Genomic DNA, 8,056 nt, shown 5'->3' on the forward strand with positions numbered 1-8,056 from the left:
TGGAAAGCTAGGGGATTGATTGCTGGGCCCCTTGCTGAGATATTTGTATCATCGGTAGCTACAGGTGAGGGGCCGGAAAACTGGAGGTTACTAAAGTGATGCCACTATTTAAGAATCTATATGGACGTGATCTATATGGACTTCAGTAAGACGTTCAAAAAAGTTCCACGTGCTAGACACATTAGATCACATGGAATAACGGGAGAACCAGCCATTTGGATACAGAACTGGCTTGAAGGCAGAAGACAGAGGGTAGTGGTGGAGGGTTGCTTTTCAGACTGGAGGCCTGTGACCACAAGGATCTGTGCTGGGTCCACTGCTTTTTGTGTGAACATAGGAGGTATGGTTAGTAAGTTTACAGATGACAACAAAATTGGAGGTGTAGGGGTCAGTGAAAAAGGTTACCTAAGAGTACAATGGGATCTTGATCAGGTGGGCTAATGGGCTGAGGAGTGGCAGATGGAGTTTGATTTAGATAAATGTGAGGTGCTGCATTTTGGAAGGGCAAATCAGGGCAGGGCTTATACACTTATTAATGGTAAGGTCCTGGGGAGCGTTGCTGAACAAAGAGACCTTGGAGTGCAGGTTCATAGTTCCTTGATAGTGAGGTCACAGGTAGATAGGATGGTGATGAAGGTGTTTGGTACGCTTGCCTTTATTGTCAGTGCATTGAGTGTAGGTTTCGGCCTGAAACGTTGACTTTCCTGCTCGTTGGATGCTGTCTGACCTGCTCTGCTTTTCCAGCTTCACATCTATTGACTTTGGCTTCCAGCATCTGCAGCCCTTACTGTCTCCAAGTCATTTAGTATAGGAGTTGGGAAGTCATGTTGCGGCTGTACAGGACATTGGTTAGGCTACTTTTGGAATACTGTGTTCAATTCTGGTCTCCCTGCTCTCGGAAGAACATTGTGAAACTTAAGAGTCCGGAAAAGATTTACAAGCATGTTGCCAGGGTTGGAGGGTTTGAGCTATAGGGAGAGACTGAATAGGCTGGGGCTATTTTCCCTGGAGGCTGAGGGGTGACCTTATAAATGTTTATAAAATCATGTGGGGCATGAATAGTGCAAATAGACAAGGTCTTTCCCCCAGGTGGGAATTCCAGAACTAGAGGGCATAGGTTTAAGGTGAGAAGGGAAAGATTTAAAAGTGTCCTGAGGGGTAACATTTTTATGCAAAAGGTGGTGCGTGTATGGAATGAGCTGCCAGAGGAAGTGGTGGAGGCTGGTACAATTGCAACATTTAAAGGCATATGGATGGGTACATGAATAGGAAAGGTTTAGAGGGATGTGGGCTAAATGCAGAAAAATGGGACTAATTTAGTTTGGGACAGCTGGTTGGCATGGACAAGTTGGACGGAAGGGTCTGTTTCTATGCTCCATGACACCTTTATGACCCTATAACATACAAATCTTTTGAGTCTGAAGAGAATGCGTTTTACAAGGATTGTGAAAACTCCAGACTGCCAGAATTTGTTAAGTAAGGGACTTGGACGAAGAGCTGGGATAATACTAAATGTTACATACATGTACAGGTAGTTCTCCTATAACACGACTGTTGCGTTCTTGCACAACCTTGCGCTTTAGAATATTGCACTATAGAAAGCCACCTTAGAAAATTGCATTATAGGGAAATCGCTATAGAAAATCGTTATAGTTGTACGGCAGGAAGTTAGTGTTATCCAGACAGTGTCCACTATTCATCAATTGCATTACTGTCAATTTGCGTTATCAAACATACGTTATAGTAGATAAAGCACAGTGTGGAGCTGGAGGAGCTCAGTGGGCCAGGCAGCATCGGAGGAGCGGGAAAGTTGACGTTTCGGGTTGGGACCCTTCTTCAGAAAATAGCTTATAATTATATAGAAAATAGTTATAGTAGAACTACCTGTAAGTGCAAGGGTTAACTCTGGGGGTTGGAAGCTTAGAAGGCAATGTTATACAAATCAATGATTCTGAAAGGGTTAATGTTAGAGATTGTATTAAGCTCTGCCTTTTCTGGTGGTGCCATTGCTATTGTGTAATAAACTCAAACCTTTTAGTCCTTTTAATAAGATTCACTATTTGTTAATTCTTTATCAAAATCAAACAAAAAAAGGCCCTTAAATTCAATAAGGAAATGAGGATTGGTGGAAACACTCTGTACTCCCAACCATTAGCTGGCAGCAGTTGGTTGTGTAGCACTTCCAACAGTTGGAATGGATTCGATGGAGTAGAGAGAAACTATTTTCTCTGATAGGGGCACACTAAACAGACAAAGGGGCAATAAACTGAAAACTAGAGCTGGGTGAGTTGGGGTGATGTCTAAAAAGCAAATGTTCATATGATAGATTCTGGAAATTTGGAACTCACTCCTTTGCAATGTTCTTGATGTAATGAATAGTGGAAGGTGCCATTAGAAAATGTGAAAACTGAGATCAGTACATTTTTGACTTTGATATATTAAGACCTGGAGGGCCAAGATGAATAAGGTAGGAATCAACTGCTATGCAATTGAATGCTGTAACAGGCTCAAGGGGCTGAATGGCCTCTGTATTCCCATTCCAGTTGCATTACTGATTGCTGAGAAAATCAATACAAACAGCTGAAAGTCTACAACCAGTATGCCTTAATACAATGGCCCATGCAAATGCTTTTGTCATCATCATTAATTATGGTGACAAGCCGAGTGGCACAGAGCTGGAAGAGGTGACCTCCTGTGATTCAATCAGCCTTCAAAACCAAAATAAAAAAAGCGACTGATGCCTTCAATGGCTTAAATTTTCATCTCTTTGGCCTTAACAGGGCAGTGCTGTTATTTCTGGCAATTCTGAATGAGTGGACCACAAGAAGGAATTTGTTGAGTAATGTAATGAATTTTTAACACGCACACAGCCTGTGAGTGATGAGATGTCGTTGACTCATTATGATCTGTATACACACCAAGCCGAGTGCTGGTCACCACTATTTCTGGCCTTAACAATCTTCTTCATGTCTTCGATGTAGTCAAATCACAGACATTAATCACAGTAGTCTCTGGTGTATTGGTTGCACTGATGGTTTTAGCTCTTTGCGTCAATAACCATCACCTCATTAGAATGACTGCTTGCTGATAGTGTTAACCTTTATTCCATCTGTGTTAATTGCTAAAGGCTTTCTTAAATCACATTTTTGTTTTCAGTGCCCTTTCTCTGTCATCCCTCTCCCCCTGAAACTGTTGGCACAGTTGAGGGTCTGATACGAAAATGGCTGGAAGTGTTGTTAACTTTCAGCTAAAATGGTAATTCATCAGGATCAGTGAGCACTGGCTATCTGGCCCCTCAACTTTCCCTGCCATTCAATATGATCATGATTCATAGTCTCATCATCACTTTCTTGACACTCTGCATATCCTTTCATTCCCTAAGGTATGAAAACTCTATCGATCATTGTCCTGAGTACACTCAGCAATGGAGGATCCATATCCCTCCACTGGACAGATTCAAAGATACAAAACTCTCTGAGTGAAGACGTTTTTCTTCATCTCAAATTTAAATGATCAACCCTTGTTCTGAGTAGGAGCAAGTTACTGCAGATGCTGGAATCTACTGAAAACAAAAAACGCTGAAAATCGCAGCGGGTCAGGCAGCATCCATTGGAGAGAGAGCAAGCTAACGTTTTGAGTCTAGACAACTTTTCATCAGAGCTGACATGAAGTGTGGAGGGGACAGTATTTATGTAAAAGTGGGGTGGTGGGTGTTGGAATCCTGGGGGAGAACAGATGTTGATGGTTCAGATTAAGTGATTGGAACGTGAGAGTGGCAAAATGATGGTGTGTCTAACTGTCTGACTGGAAAAAAACAGACAGTCCCACTGGGGTGGGGGGAGGGGAGAGTGGACATGGTGACAGAGAAAGCAACAAGTAAACCTAAAAGAAAGGGAAGGATGAAGAGTCATCTAGACTCGAAACTGATGCTGCCGGACCCACTGTGATTTTCAGCAATTTTTGTTTTCCCTACAGATTCCAGTATCTGCAGTCATCTGCTCCTACAAAAATAGGGAAGTTTTGCTAAACTATATAAGCCACCGGCTATTCCACCTGGAATACTGTGAACAGTTTGGTTCCCTTATCTAAGGAAAGATACAGTGGCATTGGAGGCAGTCCAGGGAAGCTTCACTAGGGCAATCCTGGGTAGGGAGGTATTATTTTATAAGGAGAGGTAGAGTGGTTTGAGCCTGTACTCATTGGAGTTTAGAAGACTGAGAAGTGACCTTATTAATACATTATTATTATGGCAGATGCAATAGAAAAACAGAATATTATTTAAATGGAAAGAGATTGCAGGACATGGTGGCATAGAGAGGTTTGAGTTATCTGAAAGTGACCTCTGACTTTGTCCACCCCAGCAAAGTAAATATAGTGTTGGCATCTGTTACAAAGAAAATGGAATTTAAAAGGAGGCAAATTTTACATAAGGTTTACTGGGCATAATGAGTGCACAGACTGGATTTTACCACATTCCCAGCCACCGTGGGAAACCCCCATAAAAAGAGAGGTGGACGGGGACTGAAATTGGCAGCTGCCCACTTTGTGGGAATTGATAAGGGGTCAATTCAGCTTGTTAACAACGCAATTAGGAATACAGTGAAAGGGAAAACAGACAGCGTAGGCAACAGGAGTGAGTGATAGGGAAAATAGTCAGTGCACATTTACCGGTAATCACAAAATACATACTACAGCTAGATGTGAACATGTGATTGGGTAATGTAATCACATGTATTAATTTGTCTGTGATTGAATAAGTTTGACTACGATTGAATAATAAAGCCTATGTAATATCTTGAATTACCAGGGTTGAACAGAGATAGAAGTTAAAAAGTGTGTAAGGTACTAATTGAAAGGTACTACTTGTAGAAGCAGTCTTTTGTTTTATTCTCTTGTGGTATGTGTTGCTGACTGGGCCAGCATTTATAGCCCGTCCCCAGCTGCCCTTGAGTGGGCGGTGGTGAGCTGCCTTCTTAAACCGCTGTAGTCCATGTACTGTAGGTTGACCCACAATGCCATGAGGCTGGGAATTCCAGGATTTTGACCCAGCGACAGTGGAGGAACGGCAATATATTTCCAAGTCAGGATGGTGAGTGTCTTGGAGGGGAACTTGCGGGGGTGGTGTTCCCATGGATCTGCTGCCCTTGTCCTTCTCGATGGAAGTGGTCGTGGGTTTGGAAGGTGCTGTCTTATCTTTAAGAGTAGCATAAAACCTTCATTCTTGTGATGAAGATTTGAGTTATGCGCCATTCTCTTGATGTGTACTGCTCCCATGCATGCGTAAATAAACGTATAACAAAGAAACCGGTGTCTCGTCTGGTCAAAGAGGAAATAAAGGGTAGAATTCACCCTTAACAATAGGAACAGGAGTAGACCATTCAGGCCAATGATCCTAGCCCAGTGTTTAAATAGATCATTGCTAATCAAATACATCAATGCCACTTTCCTGTATTGTCTCCACAGCTCTTAATGCCAATAGTCTGTGGAAACCTATAATTAGCTCCTGTCCATGCTATACTGTGATTGGGTGGGCACACAGGTGGGAAAAGGCAGCCCATTTTCTTTCCCCACATGTTAATAAAGAGATGAAAAAGCAGGGAAACTGTCTTTGGCTGGTGCCGCTTTCAGGCACCTTCCCAGAGGATTGCATGCCTCCACCCCGCAATACCTTCCACTTTAAAAACCCACTCACCTATGGTGGTGGAAACACAATGCCCCCCACCCAACCTACCCTCCCACCCATCCTACCTGTATCTAGTATTCTATTGGGCATTCTGCCTATGACTGGTTGTAATCTGGCAGACTCTGTAACTGCCAGTCAATGATTCACCGAATCATTGAATCTCTAGTGTGTGGAAACAGGCCATTCGGCACACTGAGTCCACACCTCCGACAGCATCCCACCCATTCCCTGTAATCCTGCATTTCCCATGGCTAACCCACCTAGCCTGCATATCCATGGACACTACGGTCAATGTAGCATGGCCAATCCACCCAACCTGCACATCTTTGGACTGTGGGAGGAAACCGGAGCACCCGGAAGAAACCCATGCAGACACGGGGAGAATGTGCAAACTCCACACAGAGAGTTGTCTGAGCGTGGAATTGACCCTTGGCGTTGTGAGGGAGCAGAGCTAACCACTGAGCCACCGTGCCACCCTTGAGAAAGATTTTTTTCTCTCAGAGGACTGATAGTCTGTCGACTTCTCTTTCCTAGAGAGCAGTGGATGTTGAACCATTGAACATATTTAAGGCTGAGTTAGATAGATTTTTGATCAACTTGGCAGTCAAAAGTAATTAGGTAAGTTCGGGGAAGTTTTGTGGTTGATAGCAAAGTGCAGTTGAAGCAATATGATCAGCCATGAACTTCTCAAACGGCACAGCAGGCTTGAGACGAGTTTATACACAGTTTTATATTGTTTCAGCATAACCACCATGCTGTTTGACGTTATACCTCAGCTAATAAAGGGAGGTATCCCATATATTAAAAAAAAACAAAGAACTGCAGATGCTGAAATTCAGAAACTCAACAGGTCTGACAGGATCTCTGTGGAGAGAAAGCAGAGTTAATGTTTTGGGTCCTTCTTCAGAATAGAGTGTAGCTAGGAAAAGGTTGGTGTATATGCTGAAGATGGTGTGGGGAAGAAGGAGTAGTAAATGATAGGTGGTGCTGGAGCCCAGAGAGAGAGAACAACAATGGGTCAGACAAAGGAAGGGATAAAGGTCAGCCTGGGAGAATGAATAGCTGCTAATGGGGACTATTAGTGGTTGACAATGGGTTATTTGTGGTAGCAGCCCATGTAATGACAAGGCCTGGTGTGTGGGGATTGGGGTAAGGACATGGAAGAAGATATTCAGACTCTAAAACTATTGAACTCAATTTTGAGTCGAGAAGGCTGCTTTGGTCTCCAAGCGGAAAATGAGGTGTTGTTCTTCCACTTTGTGCTGAGCTTTACTGTAGCACTGCAGCAAGCCAGAAACAGAGATGTTGGCAAGGGGAGAGAGTGGTGTGTTGAAGTGGCAGGCAACTGGAAGCTCAGGGTCTTCCTTGCAGACTGAACAAAGGTGTTCTGCAAAGCGGTCACCCAGACCACACTTCGTCTCCCCAGTGTAGAGAAGACCATGTTGTGAGCAGTGAATACAGTAGACTAGATTGAGTGAAGTGCAGGTAAACTGCTGCTTCACCTGGAAGGTATGTCTTGGGCCTTGTATAGTGAGAGGGAAGTAAATGGGTGGGTGTTGCATCTTCTGTGATTACCCAGGAAGCTGCTGTTCTAAGGGTCACCGCACCTGAAATGTTAATTCCTATTTCTGTCCACAGATGCTGCCAGACTTGCTTAGTTTTTCCAGCAATTTCTATTGTTTCTGATTTACAGCATCTGGAGTTCTTTTCAGTTTTTATTTGTAAATGCTCACGCAGTTTGTCTCTCCACAAATGCTGCCAAACCTGCATAGATTCTCCAGAATTCTCCGTTTGTATCAGATTTCCAGTGATACACTGCCTTTATTTGAGTTTACGTAATCTCTTGCACTGGTTTAAAAAAATGACATTAGAAGTTGTCTTCACTGACAAAACTGGTCATCCTTCTAAGATGTGTAAACTCGAAAAATGATCATTTTGGGCTGCAAGGACACTAACAGATGTTTTACACACTGTGACTGTCACAGAAGCAAAGTGCTGCAGCTCCTGGAGATATGAGATAAAAACAGAAAGTCCCGGAGGAAATCAGCATCAGTGGTGTGAGAAACAGTGTTAATGTTTCACATCAATCTGTCCTTGCTTGGGATGGAACATAAATATTGTCGATAGAAAGCCATCAAAGCTTTGCATCTTGCATTCATCAGGACACATGCAAGAATACAAAATTTCAAAGGGGACAACAGTTTATACTGCATGGGAAGAAGGTGCTGATTGGTGAAGGTGTTACTTAGGGATCCCCCAATAGGGAACAGTTATCCATCAAGAGATAGTAGGAACTGCTGATGCTGGAGAATCTGAGATAACAAGGTGTAGCGCTGGATGAACACAGCAGGCCAAGCAGCATCAGAGGAGCAG

The sequence above is a fragment of the Rhincodon typus genome, chromosome 6 (genome assembly GCF_021869965.1).
Source record: "Rhincodon typus isolate 14 chromosome 6, sRhiTyp1.1, whole genome shotgun sequence".
Lineage (NCBI taxonomy): Eukaryota > Metazoa > Chordata > Chondrichthyes > Orectolobiformes > Rhincodontidae > Rhincodon > Rhincodon typus.